The 13,158-nt window shown below is 34.1% G+C and overlaps 1 long non-coding RNA gene across 1 annotated transcript; it reads right to left on the reverse strand.

Annotated features, from left to right (window-relative positions):
* Positions 1-10,913: 10,913 nt before the first annotated feature.
* LOC131611461 (uncharacterized) lies at positions 10,914-11,977 on the reverse strand. Its single transcript, XR_009286915.1, has 3 exons — positions 11,875-11,977; positions 11,493-11,563; positions 10,914-11,263 (listed from the first exon to the last, which is right to left on the reverse strand). It is a non-coding gene; the product is annotated as an uncharacterized LOC131611461 (long non-coding RNA).
* Positions 11,978-13,158: the final 1,181 nt, after the last annotated feature.

The following is a 13,158-nucleotide window of genomic DNA, read 5'->3' on the forward strand; positions in this document are numbered from 1 at the left end:
TTTTCCATTAGACTTGTAAATACCAGCCACAACCACACACACATTGCAAACCTATGAAATCTCAAGAAATCTTCAAAGAAACATTAAACACAATAAAATACTCTCTTAAAAAATCACACATTTCACAAGATGATATTTAGATCCACATGAAAAATGGAAAAATAATGAGGTAGAGGATGGAAGGAATTGTTTGCAAGACACTTAAAATATATTAGAGAACAAGTGTGTTATGAAATTTCAAATCAACAGTGGAAGTGTATGTTTTCCAAAATTTTGAAAGGTTTTGAGTGAAAAGTCTTTTATATGTTTTGGAGATCTAACACAAAAATGAGTGAAAAGGAGTCTGATTTGATGCATAAGAAATTGGTATGATTCGAGTAAAAAGATAAATTTATTTGAATCAAGAGCTAAGTATATATGAGAACCCATTTTTTTGATTTGAGTCAACCATTTTGTGAGTCGAATCAAGACAACATGTGATTCGAATGATAGTTTCAAAAGAAAAACCATGGAAATTGCAGTTCTGTCTAATTGAAATCAGGAAGTCTGTGATTCGAATCAAGCAGTTGTGGTTCGAACTATGGATGATGTGATCTGAATCATGGCAACATGAAAGTAGTCCATGGACCTTTTATAATCCCGATTCGAGTCATGTAATAGTGCGATTAGAATCACACTTCTAGAATCTCAATTTTTGAAACATGTAAAGTGTTTTTGAGATTCTAATATTGTCATGACTTGAACCATTATAAAATAAGTTCATGATCCAAAACTCAACAAATTGACTAGAAGCATATTTGTTAAACTATAACCAAACACTTTAATTTATGCATGCGTAAAAAATGGGTTTAAAAATAAACCCTAAGATGCACAACCGGTGAGGAGACTTAATAACGATATAAAAGAAACCAAAATCTAAAAGATAAGTAATCAAAACATAAACTCAGGAGGCAGAGACAATGCAACTTCATAGTACCCCAAGGATGAGTTACTGAATCATTGAATGCTTGAAGATATATACCTTTGTAATATGATAGTCTCCTTTTGTGTAGTCCTAGATCCATGAAAATATCAGCGTAAATGACGTTTGTACTTACTAAAAGTACAAATGTGCAACAACCTCTGGTAGATAAGGGTTGTCAGATGCTTTTAGATTTGTACTAGTATTAAAAGCTAGCTCACACGAGGTGAAAAACTATTGTATTTGTGTATTTTCTCTCCATTGTTAGATGTCATTGATTATCATGATAGTGGTGTATTTATAGTTCCAGGGGCTTGAAACCGAGTCTTCCTAGAATGCAGCAACCATTATGGGAATGGGTGGTTGGTTTCTTGAAATCTAGGAAGAGTAGTTAAGTCACACGGCTTCCTATAATAATTATTGATCCAATATACACTTTACGCACGATCGCGCATTATGGACATGCCATTGGAGGTTGGGGATACATATCCTAAAAAGGGGAACCATATCCAAAAGGAGGGGAGCTCGAATCAATAAAAGGGCGGGGTTCTAGTTGAAGCATTATTTCTGCCTTCAATTTTCAAGTTTCTATTGATTCTTCTAGATAAGGGTTAGCTGAAACTCTCGAAGAAGACTCGATTGAGTTTTCCTGATGAATCTTAATAGAGTTCCTTAGGTGAGACTTAGTTGAGTACCTTTTATGAGACTTAATCGAGTCCCTTGAAAGAGATTTAGTTAATTATTCCTAATGAGAGTTACTTGAGTCCCTCGGGTGAGACTTAATTGAGTCTTCCTAACAAGACTTAGTTAAGTCCCTCAGGAAATACTGAATCGATTCCCTTAAGCGAGACTTATTCGAGTCCCTTAAGCGAGACTTAGTTTAGTAGTTCTGACGAGACTTAGTTGATTTTCTCAGGTGAGACTTAATTGTGTCCTTTAGCCGAGACATAGCTAAGTCTTCTTGACGAGACTTAGTTTAGTCCCTCAGGTGAGACTTAGTTGAGTCTTCCTTGAGGTTTGAAAATATTCTCCAAATGTTGTTTCTTATAGTTGGCTAGGATTTTTCGTGTGGGAATCCAAAAATTTAATTACCCCGTAAGGCAGAAATGATCTTCCTATGCAAGTCCAGCAGTTTAACGATCACATATGGCAACAAGGATCTTCTTGTGGAAGTCTGACCGTTTAATTAACTTGTACAGCGACAAGGATCTTCTCGTGGAAGTCCATATATTTAATTATCCCATAGGAAGACAAGGATCTTTGTGTGGAAGTCTAGTAATTTAATTACTCCGTAAGACGGTAAGGATTTTTCTATGGAAATCCAACATTTTAATTACCCCATAGGACGAATAAAATCTTCCTGTGGAAGTCCAATAATTTAATTACCCCATAGGGCGACAAGAATCTTCACGTGGAAGTCCATCAGTTTAATTACCCTGTAGAAGTCCAGTAGATTAATTACCTTGTACGGAGGAAAAGATCTTCCTATGGAATTCCGACAATTTAATCTTCCTATGAAAGTCTAGAAATGCAATTTGATAGCCAGCCATAATAACATGTTGCAAATGTCAAAGTCTTTTACAAGAGTTTTTATAAACGGGAGATTTTCTCTCCCACCAATCAACTATAATAATGTCTCATATTTACTAAGTTCCGTGTTCCAGGAATTAGTCGTCCATCCAATTCTTCGAGCTTGTAGGCTCCATTAGGCAACTTATGATATATACGATACATGCCCCCAAATTAGGTTGTAACTTTCCCTGTTGGGAGAGTAGTACAATTTGTCGTAACACTAAATCACCTTCTTGCATATCTCTTCTAACTACCTTGAAGTTATACCTTCTATATATTCTTTGTTTAGTGGCAAAATCTCGAATGTGGGCTACATCTCTTAATTCATCAATTAGGTCAACGACTCGTCTTAACCCTGCTTCCTTTTCTTCCTCGTTGAAGTTGTAGCGACCCCATGATGGCATGTCGATTTTGATGGCCATCACAATGTCCGCCCCCATACACAAGCATAAAGGGGGTTTTCCACGGTGGTGGAGTGAGAAGTAGTGTGATATGATCATAGAAATTCAAGTAGATTCTCGGCCCACAACCCTTTGGAATCATCCAACTTTTTCTTAATTTCCTTCAATATCACTTTATTAGTTGATTCTTCTTGTTCGTTCTCATGTGGGTGAACGACTTATATAAACTTTGTTTGTACTCTCATATCCTTGCAAAAATCGATCACGGTGGTACTGGAGAACTGAGTTCCATTGTCTGAGATGATAATTTCTGATAAACTGAATCTGCACATATTCTTCTGCCAATATAAACGACAAACTCTTTGTGCTGTAATCTTATACACAAGTGCTTCTATCCATTTTGTGAAGTATTCTACTCCCATGATTAGGAACTTTACTTGGCAATTGGCATGGAGCTATATAGACCCGTCAAAATGGGCTAGCTCATATGGGCCGACCCATCAGGCCCGGAAAATCATAGGGCTTGGGCCTTAAAATTAGAGCCCATATTTTTCAGGGCCTTTTCAGCCCAGCCCTAAAAAGCCCGCTACCCATTAGGGCTAGCCCATATGGCCCGTGGGTAGCCCATTAGGCCCGCATAATTATAAATTTTTAAAAAATATATTAATATTTATATTATCTTACTCCAAAATAGCATATTGATTTTTCTCACTTCACTAAATTTTATCTCTATTTTATTCAATCTTTCTCTTTTAAATATTATACATTAATATAATCAACATTTTTTCATCATATTATATTAATTTTTCTCTTATAATAAATATTCAAGTATTATTTTATACAATTTAGACATATATTGTATTTAGAAACACATTATAATATTTATAAGAGATAATATAGTACTTAAAAATGTATTAGGTTTAAAATAACATAATTTTTAATTTTATTTATAATAAATATTATGGAGTTTTTTATTTTAATTTTTTTAAATAAAAAAACCCATTTAGGGTCGGGTAGCCCGAAGCCCATATAGGACCGGGTTCGGGTAGTAAATCTCGAGTCCATATTATACAGTGCCTTTTTGGCCCAGCCCTAAAAAGCCCAGGGCCGACCCATTTAGGGCCGGGTAGCCCATATTAACAGCTCTAGAGCCATAGGAAAGGGTCCCAGAATTTCAACTCCCCGCTAATAAAATGGCCAAGATATTGTTACAAAGTGAATGAGTTTAGATGGTGTATGTCTCTATAAATTGTCACGCCTCTTGATTAAAGCCAAGTATTATCTCATTAATTAAGGCTAGTAGTAGCACACTCTTAACAACTTATGGGCCAAGGCTCTCCCACCAATATGGCTGCCACATGTCCTTTGATGAACTTCATCTAAAACCAAGACGATTTTGTATTCCCCTATACACCATAACATAGGAGTGGATCTTCCCATTTTGTACAACTTCCCTAATAGAAGAATGTATTTTCTGCTCGCTTGGAGTCAGGTGAGTTACCACAAGACGATAGCATTTTCCTACCCCGCCTCTATGTTAGGGGTGACGAACGTTTCTTCTATTATAGTGTGTAAGAACCCTTCTTTCTTCGAACTAGTCAGCTTGGACAGCAGGTCTTCCCTAATTTCTTAAAATATGTTGGTAAAACTTTAAATTTAGTAGGGGTTATTTGAATGAATTTAACCCCTGAGGTAATGGGGGTAAACTCCTATATAATAAAAAAGATAAGAAGAAGAAGGCCCATATCGACTCTTAAGTGTCCAAATAGCGACACACAATCTAAAAGGCTCAGATGAACGCCCAAAAATTAGGTTGTAACTTTGATGACACTACTCTAAACTTATGATATATATCTGAAACCCCAAAAATGGAAGACAAACGCCCATTTCCCAAAAGACTGTGTCATATACTAGAAACAATTATGGATTTATTCAGAAAAAATTTCTACTAAAAGGAGATGAATCTTTGGCAATCTTATCCATAGGAGATCCAACTATGTGTGTGGTCATTTCATAAGATTGTGACTCTTCCAGGTCAAAGTATATGGAAGGCGTGTAAAAATAAGTATTATTTATCCACAAGTATTTTTAAACGTACTCTAGTCCATCGACAGTTCTGAATGAGCATATTTTATTGTTGTACCCATTTCATTTGTTCATAAAAATAAAAATAGTGAATGTGAGGGAGGGAACCCAACTTGCCCACACTTTCACTTAACGTGAAAGGGTTGAACACTATGATTTTCCAATATTATTTATCCCTTAAATGACATTTCACAGGTTGCTACTCTAACTCCCCTTCTATCAACCAATTCTAAATGGGAGGAAACGTGGAGTAAAATAACTCATGAAAATAAATATCCTAAAATAAAATAAATACCACGAGAGAAGTGGTTACCACAACAAGCTATAACAAATATGAATTAAAAAGAAAATATAGGCAAGTAATAAATTAGTGTAAGAAAAACATACAAGTGAAGAATATTTTTAATATAATCAAAGGAGAAAAAAGGTTTTTTGATGATGAGGGTATCCCCAAAGAACTAAAAAAACCATTACAATTTGTTTTGAAAATGAAAGAGGATGAAGCACAGGAGAAAGTGAAAAGAAGACTTACAAATAATTTACCTTTATTTATACACACCATATTGAATCAGAAGGAAAAGAGATAGGAAATCCCAATTTCAAGGGATCCACGAGATCGTCTACTCACTGATGCCTGGTGCCTCATCATCCAAGAATACATCATACAAAACATCATACCATATTGGCAATTACGGTTCCATGTAGCAAAGATGACACATGAGTTCCTAGGTCAACCCCCATAAGGACTAGGATTTAAGGATGACTTCAAAGTAAATTATGCGCATATAAATTAAATTTTAAAGAATGTAAATTTCGAAAAGTGTGTAGAAGAACAAGCCAACCAGATAAGCCAACACCTGTCTTCGCTGACTTAGGTTTTGGCAACTACAATTTTGGATTGGACCGATGCTTAATCATGGAAGACCCAATTAGGAAGATGGCCCATAGAGATATCAACTGTCTTGCAATCCTAGCTTGATTGTAGAATTCAAGAAATTTGTGATCTAGGGACATCTGTCCTCTGAGACAAGTGTCTCTAAGTGAAGGCTCTAGGGACTTGAAACCTATAATTCTAGTATAAAAGCTTAGTGAAATCTCTATATTCATATACGTATTATTCTAAATCTAAAGCATCTTGTTTATGACCATCATTGAGTGTCAAAGTGTTTACTGGTAACCTCGTCGCGTGATCAAAGTTGGAACATGTCCCGACCTTTAACATAATTCTCAATTAAATCTCAAGTCAAATATCTATGTGAATCATAAAAATCCCCAACACATCACCTATGAAAACACCTTATGTCATTTTTCATAGATTTTACTTAGCTTATTTTGTACAAGTTATTTAAAATAGCTTATAACATATAAAATATAATTCAATTTTATATTATCTTTTCCTATAGAAATAATTTATGTAAGCTTATATATAAGTGTTTATATTTTATAAGCAACAAATAAGTTTTTTAACCAATCGGAACCTATTATCACGTTTTATTTATCTATCTCCTTTAAAATTGATGATTAAATATATTTGTTTCTTATTTATATTGCAAAGAGGGCCAAAGGCCCATTAAATACTGTTGATAAAACAATGCACTAAATTATGAAAATGAATAATTAAATACGAACAACATTTTTGTGCAAAAAGGACAAGTAAAAAACTATTTCTATAATTAATATGTAAAGTTTATAATAAAAAATTAATATACAAAGTTCTCTTATATTGCTATTAACTATAGACCACAAAGCATAAGAGGTCACATTAACTTTCAATTTTAAAGAAAGTCTTAAACTAATGATATAATGTAGAGCTTTAAAATTGCTGATGCCATTGACTATAACTAAACACAAAAAGGAAGATAATTTGTGGGCTTCAGAATCCGTTAACATGGATTAAAATTGTTTCCTAAAACTAATTCAAGTGTTTATATGCAATCCACGAAGTCATTGAATTTGATCTAATCCATAGTGCCAAATACAAACCACTACTATTGTGCCATGTGTATAAAGGAAACGACATAAGTGAAAGAATTTGGATGCACATCGCAATGGAATTCTTGGCCTATTTGCAAAAGAAACAGCTGGTTTTCTTGTTTGTTAAGTATCTAAGCATTTTAATTAGCATTCATTTGTGTGAAAAGGAAATACATACTTTCTTCTTGCACCAAGTTTATAGAAAGTCGATTATGAAATAAGACCAACTTGGATATCCAAAAGACGACTAATTTAAAATTAAAAAATAATAAAAAAAGTTTGTAGCAACTAAAGAGAAAAGTGATTTTAATATATTTATCATATGAGACAAAGTTTAATCCACTTTAATCCAACACAATAAGATCTCTACTTGAGAATTTTAGATCGAAATTGTCAGATCCATCTGAGTGATTTCATGAGATTCTCTAAAACATTTGCGCCTCTAATGAACAAGAGGGTTTAAGGATCACGAAATATGTGTAAAGGGAAGACGAGTTTTAAGGGTCGTCGAATCAAATAATTCAAGATTCTTGACGTAACCTCGATGATATATGGTTGTTGACGTCAATCTCTTAGAGTAGTATAAAAAACAGTTCAAATATTGCAGAACTTAAGATAAATCTGCCTTGGAAAAAAATCTGATTAGAGTAGTCATATGACAGGAGATAGCCATGTTGTATTTATAGGGATCTTATAACAATTGTTCTCTCTTAAGTTAAAGGAAGAAAAGGCTTTGGGTACTCAAGAACTCTAGAACTCCATAAGATCAATTTGGATACCCAAAAGACGACTAATTTAAAATTAAAAAATAATCAGGAAAGTTTGTAGCAACTAAAGAGAAAAGTGATTTTGATATATTTGTCTCGATATGAGACAAAGTCTAATCTGCTTCAATCCAACACAATAAGATATCTACTTGAGAATCTTAGGTCGAAATAGTCAGATCCATTTGAGAGATTTCATGAGATTCTCTAAAACATTTGCACCCCTAATGAACAAGAGGGTTTAAGGATCACGAAATGTGCGTAAAGAGAAGACGAGTTTTAAGGGTCGTCGGATCAAATAATCCAAGATTCTTGACGTAACCTCGATGATATGTGGTTGTTGACGTCAATCTCTTAGAGTAGTAATAAAAAAAACAGTTCAAATATCGTAGAACTTAAGATAAATCTGCCTTAGAAAAAAAATCTGATTAGAGTAGTCATATGACAGGAGATAGCCACATCATATTTATAGGGATCCTATAACAATTATCCTCTCTTAAGTTAAACGAAGAAAAGGCTTTGGGTACTCGAGAACTCTTGAACCACATAGTTAAAGTTGGATGAGACATTAGTCTCAAGTACACATTACTCTAATACTAAAATCACTCAATGGTATTCCATTAACTATGATTTGTGCAAACAAAAAAGCTTTAAAGACCTTCATATCAGAGCAGTCTACCGGTTTCCTACTCTAAACCTTAATAGATGTCTGGAAATTTATCCATGTGAGTGGACATTTTCCAATTAGGTAAGCAGCTTTTTCACCAAATTTATTCGGTAACTCATTTCTTAGCATTATGCTAGGAGTGTTCAAATGCGCCTTTATCCCTTTTATCCAGAAAACTCATTAAAGGGCTCCAAACAAACCTCCATGCATCTAACATTCCCTGATATCAAATCCCATAACATTTTTTCTAATGAAAATATTCACGGTCTGATGATGCACGACTAATAACAGTAAAACCATCTATAATATATAATCCACATATTTTAGACCCTTTAGTCACGAATAATCCATCTTAGGAAGATTTCAATATCCTATTTTCAACTATAGTGCTAAAACCTAGTTCATCATACATGTTTATGGACAATAAATTTCTCTTGAGCTATGGAAAATGCCTCAAATTGCATAGAAGGTACTCACAATTATCGAACATTTTAAGTCTGAACAACATAAATATTGAAAGCCTAATGGTTATCGAGTCGAATGACTCCACCATCTTCCAGGTTCAAAGTCTCAAATTATTATTTCCTTGGGTACATGTAAAAAGAGTGTCATGAATCCATGATACAACTCTTTCCAATCTCCAAACTCAACACCACTAGTGCATTAGTACTTTCTTAACTATTCTCATCCAAGGCAATTACAATCTAAACAAAATCATCTTTACCCCCTCTCGGCATAATCCTTCTTGAAGTGTCGACTTTCAAACAAATAAATCCTTTTAACCTTGACTTATCAAAACCCTTGGATTTTTACTTCTTTTTATTCTTACTTCCTCTTCTTGAAGATCAAGCTTTCACAACTATAATTAACCTTCAAATATTTCATCATTGAAAGCTTTTTGGATCTCATAGTCATTTGGACTTCTTCCAAAGTAATAGTATATTCCTTATCATAAATATGAACATCCTTGAAATGCTCAAAGGATTTGGGTAATGAGCTTAACAAGAGTGGAGCCTTATCTTTATCATCAATATTCACCTAAATATTCTTCATGTCATTAAATATCTTGTGAAATTATGTCAACTACTCCACTAAATATTTGTTCTCTACCAATCTAAATGAGTAGAATTGTTGTTTCATACACAACCTATGAGCAAAAGACTTAGTCATATACAATGATTCAAGATTTGACCATATCAAAGCCACAATCTTGTTCCTGGAAACTTCCCATAGAACTTTATCCATGATGCACACACCTTTCAATGCTTCATCATACTTTAGTTGGGTTAAGACTGCTAACATCTTCACTTTCAAAACATAAAATCATTGTCTTTGGAAAATTTATTGATATCGCATTTTGTACCCGTAATGCTCACTTGTAAACTTAACCCTTCTATCCCACAGTATGTGTCGCTTGTGGGAAAACTGAAACGTTCAACCACACTTAGACCTTTTATTTGGAAAAATCTAAAACCAATATTAATCATGCCAAGAATAACAATGTCTGGGACAAAGAACAATGACAACCAAAATAAATGTCCCCGAGAAAAAAAATTAAACTACCAAACACTGTGAGTAAATCCACAACAAGAAAGATGAAGATAAAAGACAAATACACAAAGACTTGCTTACCTATTTTGAGCAAAATGATCTACTATGAAGGAGAGAGGAGTTATCTAATTCACTATACTTCCAAAATTTGTTAAAAGAGATTACAAATGAATTACAAAAAAAAATAGTCTCTCAAGCTTCCAAGAACAAACCATATTTTTTTACCAAAGGGTTTCTCAATCTCTCCAACTCTCTATATATGAATCATGCAAACTCAAGATAATTTGATTAAAATAAAACACCTATAAAAACATGTTTCTGGAAAAAAAAATGAAAATTTAATGGCTCAAATAAAATTCGTATCACTTTGATTATCAATCGAGTCAATGGTAGACTACTTGGTTAATTGTGGCTTGACATCACATATCATTATGATCCCTAAATAATTACATTTAAATCATTTAGTCCTTTAAAATGACTTTGTGGTCTCATCTTTTGTCCCTTAAAGTTAATTTTAAATTTATATAGATGCATTAAATTTGGTCTTTTAAATCACTAAGGCAGAATACCCGATGTATTAACTCAGAACAAGTAATAAATAGAAAATTTCTTTAGCCACCTCCCTATGGGGGTCACCCCCTACGAAAATCCCAAAATACCCCTGCTTCGGAAATGAACTTCCGAAGCGCTTTTTTTTAAAAAAAAATTCCACAATTCGGAAGTGCATCTCCGAAAACACCTCATGGGGGGTGTCTTCGGAGATGAACTTCCGAAAACACCTCATGGGGGTGAATTCGGAAATGAACTTCCGAATTATGCAGAAACTGTGTTTTTTTTTATTGTTTTTTCTTAAACTGTCTCGCATTTTAATTAAACGCAAACGCCAAATAAAAATAAGCAACAGATAAACTGAAAATACTAAGATGATAAATCCAATCCAAAAACACTGTGCGAAAGATACAATCCGAAATCAAAACAAAACAAAACAAAGACACGTTATTCTGCCCGACGAGCGTTACAAAATACACATCAAACAAAACAAAAACACGTTATTCTTCCCGACGAGCGAACTCCTCCGAATGAAGATAATTATACCAATCCTCATCCCACTCAGTCTCAGAACCATCAGCGTTGATCACGCCTGAAGACTGAGCCTGCACGTCCGAGCAATGGACCCCAAGGGGACGAGAAGCAGAACCAGTCAAAACCTTCTTCTTCTCCTTCACCTCCTTCACCTCCTTCACCTCCTTCTTTGAAGAACCCTTTCTTCCCTTAGCGCCACCCATTCCTGCGTAAAAATGAAGAAAGAAAGGTCCATGAGACCTCCTTTTATAAAAGAAGAAAGGGGACAAAAACGCTTGGGAAACAGACAAGTCATTAAAGAACAAAGACGTTGGAAACCAGCGACACGCCGTCAAAGAAGTCAGAACGCATGCACACAAACTTCAAAGAAACAGGCACAATAAACAAAGACGTTAAAAATAAAGTACTTGCAAATTAAAACGGACACTCCCTACCCTCTCTAGCCGACGCAGGCTTGGTCTCCCTTCCCTGTCTGATGCGTGCTGGTTGGTTGTCTGACATGTTCCTCTAAACAATTGAAATCGATTAATATGCGAGACAAAATAAAAAACAAAAAAATTTGAACTTCTGATACATTTCGGAAGTTCATTTCCGAAAACTGGGATGGAGGTGTTTTCGGAAATGAACTTCCGAAACACCCCTGCGATGGAGTTTTCTGCAACTTCCATGGCAGACCCCTAAACCAAACTTCAAACCAAATCAAAATGCTTCTAAACAACCTAAATACTACTAACAACCTAACCATATATCATTTATGCAATTAAAACCCTAAATAACATGCATTTGAATAATGAATCTAAAAATTTCAAAACTTACAAAGTGTTAGGATTGAGGGCTTTTGAATGTTGTTTAGCAGTGTGATTGGAGCCTTGATGCAGCCTTGGAATTCTGTTTGCACAAATTTTCGCCTTTGCTTGTTTTTTATTTGAGTTAGGGTAAAGGAATGGGGGAGGGGGAGTGTTTTAATAAATCTGCAGAACGCGCAGTATTTCGGAAGTTCACTTCCGAAATGCTGTTTTCGGAAATGAACTTCCGAAATAAGACAATTTTTTCAAAAAAAAAAAAGACGCTTTCGGAGATGCATCTCCGAAAACGCCTTTTTCTTGCATTTCGGAAATGAACTTCCGAAGTCAGGGGTAGTTTGGGTTTTTCACCAGAGGTGGACTAGAAGGTTGGGAGGTCTATAGAGAAATTTCCAATAAATAACACCCATCTAAATATAATTTTTGAAAACCCTATTTATTACTCCATAACAAGTATTTTACAAGATTAATAGAACATGAAAAACAACATTCAAAAACAACATATAAAATTAACATCCATAACTGATTTTTCTTCTTGATCATGGTTTTCATTTTTGTTGGTGTTTTCTTTTTTGGTTAGGTTTTTGTTTTAAATTGATAAACTTTTATGATATGATTGTGATGCACTTAGTCTAGTTATTAGGTAAAACACTTCCCCTACTTTTTTTGTTACACTTAGTCTAGTTGTATATGTTTTACTTATGTTCAATTTTGTAACTCTTGAAGCCTAAGTCTCCTTTACAGCCTATAGCTTGAGTCTTGGCCTTTGATTGTGTACCCTTTGTATCTTGCTTCTAAGCATGTGATTTTACACCATCACTAGCTTGAGGGCGACCTTGTGATTAAGATGATGGTAGAGCTTTACATGGTGCCTTGTTTTGGTCAATTTGTTTCACCTATTTTACTTAAGCTTGACTCTTTTCTTCCCAATCTTACAATAAAAACTATCAATCTCACTTTGTTCCAAATTCCTTTTCTTTTTTTTGGGCCTTCTTGAAATCTTTTTTGTAGAATTGTGACTGCACATTAGGATATGTAATGTTGTAAGAAATATTCTCAAGGGGTCTTTTGTAAAGGTATTGTTCTTCAACATTTGAATTCATATATTCCTAAAGGTCTTGATATTTGATTTTCCAATCATTAGATTGTTGAGAAAAGAGGTTTTGGGAATTGTATTATCTTTATCTTGTTCCTCTTACTAACGTAGTTGTCATGATGTGACTTAATATTCATAATAAATTACAAATTATATATATATATATATATATATATATATATATATATATATATATATATA

This window comes from Vicia villosa, linkage group LG1, assembly GCF_029867415.1.
Source record: "Vicia villosa cultivar HV-30 ecotype Madison, WI linkage group LG1, Vvil1.0, whole genome shotgun sequence".
Taxonomy (NCBI): domain Eukaryota; kingdom Viridiplantae; phylum Streptophyta; class Magnoliopsida; order Fabales; family Fabaceae; genus Vicia; species Vicia villosa.